We start from the raw sequence: 2,987 nt of genomic DNA on the forward strand, positions 1-2,987 counted from the left end.
AGTTTAGTGACTAAAAATTAATATCGGATACTATGTTATTTTAGTCTCTAATATGTACTTGTGGAGTCTAATAATCAATCTAAGATAACATTCATGTTCAGTCTCTAATATATTTATTTAGGGGTCTGAAAATCAGTCTTGTAAATCAGTCTCTAATATGTTTTGCAATGACTATTTTTTTAGTTTATATATTAAAATACAGTTACTAAATTATAGTAATATAATTCATAAATTTGCATTTTGCTTCCCAAAATCCTAATACATTCAAGCACTAATATCATAACAATAACTAAGCAAAATAACACCAAATAATCGGTTCTTAAGTTTAAAAGGGTACTAGATAAAAAAATATAATAAACATCATAACTAACTACCTAAATTGTATTATCACTAACAACTTCATCACTCGCATCTATGGGTATTGTGCTTTCAAAGTCTGGAAACTTTGTGCCAATGAACTCAAACATTCTTTCATATTTCTCCTTATCTCGTTTCTGTTTCGCCTCTAGTGCAATAACCTTATTTCTCAGACTTTCGTTCTCACTTGAGTCTCGTTGAGATGATTCAGCTACCGATTTCATCCAACTATCTTTTTTCCTCAACACGGGCCCAACACCAACCTCCCATGCTGATTGTATTGTTTTCTTCCTACCACAAACGATTCCATTCTTGAATCGGGCAATCAGATTTCCTTTTTAGATCTTGCTAGCTGCGGATTGGTTTTCCCTCCGTTCTTCTTCCAATGTTCACTCCATTTACCTCGGGTGCGTTTCCACTGGGCATGTAGTCGAGCATGCACATACTCCATAAAAATGGTATTTGTTCACAACAACTCGAATTTTCCCTACATTGAATCGAATACATTGTTAATGATAGAAACGAAAATGTAACATCATAATAGCTTCTAAATATTTAAAAGTAAAACTAATACAACTTACTTCTAATTTCTCATACATCAAGGTTTTCGCATCTTCCGGTACCGATTCCCATGTGTGATAGTTCATCGGACAAAATTTGCGCATAATGATTCCACTCGGTCGCAAAGTCTGTTGCTGAGGTCCCAACAAAGGATATTGTATACTTATCCATTCTGAAAGGGATTTTAGAACCCTCAGGCAAATCCTGTAGAGTCCTATTGACGCTAAGATTTAAATTCGGACCGCGCCTCTTAGTAGATGCACTTCCCTCGGCAGTTGATTGAGTTGTAAGTACTCGAGAATCATCTTCAGACCTTGTTCTTGTAAGGACCATCAAGACTAACACAAACATCCACATTGTGCTACAAGAAAATTTATAGTCCATTAACAAAAAAATTATATATTAGACAACCAGTATAGTATTGTTTTGTACCAGAACACAAAAATAATACTAATCATGTGTGATTTCCATTCTCTCTAATTTATTACAAGAATAAAGCTGAACCAAATCATTTAAGTAGACACCAAATACCGGTACCGAACTGGTATAGTCGGTACCGCTACCAATTTTCCCCATTTTCGGTACTGGTACCGGTTTGGTATTATGCTCATCCCTAATGCAATTCATTTAAATCATTGATAGGAAGCACAACACACCAGTTTCAACTTTCATAATGCTTTTGTATATTGTGCTTCAATTCACAGATCTAAAATTTGGCAAAACATCATGAACATATAGTATTCAAATAAAGAAACCTTTTTATGATCAAAATATATATTATAAATACAAGTATTAACCATTACTGGAATTTCAAAGTTACATCAACAATTCAAAAGGCACAGAGTTTAAAATTCCATATCATCAAGCATTGATACGAAATTAAGTGAAAGCCTTATGTATTTGTTTCATCAAGTATAAGTGTATAATCTAAGATTATCAAGCATAAACAAAAAGATTATAATACCAATTTGATATGAACTCAACAAAGTGGTTCACTGTTACCTGGTTTTGCGAATCCGGGTAATACAATAGTATAATATAGAAGGTGATTTGTGGGTGATGCTTCATAATCGTAGCAGTTAAGAACTCGCCGGCAATAGAATCGCTGATATTCATTATGAAATTTCAATTGAGGGTTTAAATGGAATGACATCCCGATTCTTCCGCGAGTTCGTGATTCGTGAGCCCTAATATTTTGCTAATTCCCGCCCTCTGCTTTTGAGAATTCCCGCTGATGAATAAAACCCCCAAAAACTTACGAATTTCTTTATGAATGAGATTTCATTCCTTAGTTGATTGAATATGTACCCAAAAACTTAGAGTTTTCTTTTTTTATGACTCATGACTCGTCATATTCATCAGTTTATACATTAAATTAAAATTTTAATATATGATTTCAATATTAAATTAAAATGTTAATATGTAATTTCAATTTAAAAAATTTAAAATTATAACTATTTCTATTATTGTTAACAAATTTAAATTTGAGTTAAATGCCATTTTAGTTCATGTGGTTTGAGCCATTTTGCCAGTGTAGTCCAAATGTTTCATTTTTTGCATATGGGTCCAAAAAGGTTTCATCGTTGCCATTTTAGTCCACTGGGTCAACTTCATCCATTATTTCTGTTAACGAGAATGACAATTCGGTCCTTTTATATGGCCGAATTGCCCTTCTAGTTAACAGAATTACATATAAAATAACCAAATTGCCCTTTTCGTTAACATAAAAAATGGATGAAGTTGATCAAATGGACTAAAATGGCAACGGTGATACCCTTTTGGACCCACAGGCGAAAACTGAAACCATTAGGCTAAAGTGGAAAAATGGCCCAAACCACAGGGACTAAAATGGCATTTAACTCTTTAAATTTAAATGTGAGTGTTGATAGAATATTTGTTTTTTTTATTTAACATATAATATATTATACAAAATTTGGTTATTATTCGTACGAGGTTAGGAAATGAGTTGGATATCTTTGGTATATATGAGGGTTGATTATGATGTTAATGAAATTATATTGTATTTCGTTAAAATTTGAAGTTTATTTGATAATTGAACCGTGCCGGAG

At 32.6% G+C, this 2,987-nt stretch overlaps 1 long non-coding RNA gene across 1 annotated transcript; it reads right to left on the reverse strand.

Moving 5' to 3' along the window:
* Positions 1–238: 238 nt before the first annotated feature.
* Positions 239–2,202, reverse strand: LOC110895379. The gene is made up of 3 exons (XR_002567093.2): positions 1,921–2,202; positions 939–1,279; positions 239–844 (listed from the first exon to the last, which is right to left on the reverse strand). It is a non-coding gene; the product is annotated as an uncharacterized LOC110895379 (long non-coding RNA).
* Positions 2,203–2,987: the final 785 nt, after the last annotated feature.

This window comes from Helianthus annuus, chromosome 12 (genome assembly GCF_002127325.2).
Source record: "Helianthus annuus cultivar XRQ/B chromosome 12, HanXRQr2.0-SUNRISE, whole genome shotgun sequence".
Taxonomy (NCBI): Eukaryota; Viridiplantae; Streptophyta; class Magnoliopsida; order Asterales; family Asteraceae; genus Helianthus; species Helianthus annuus.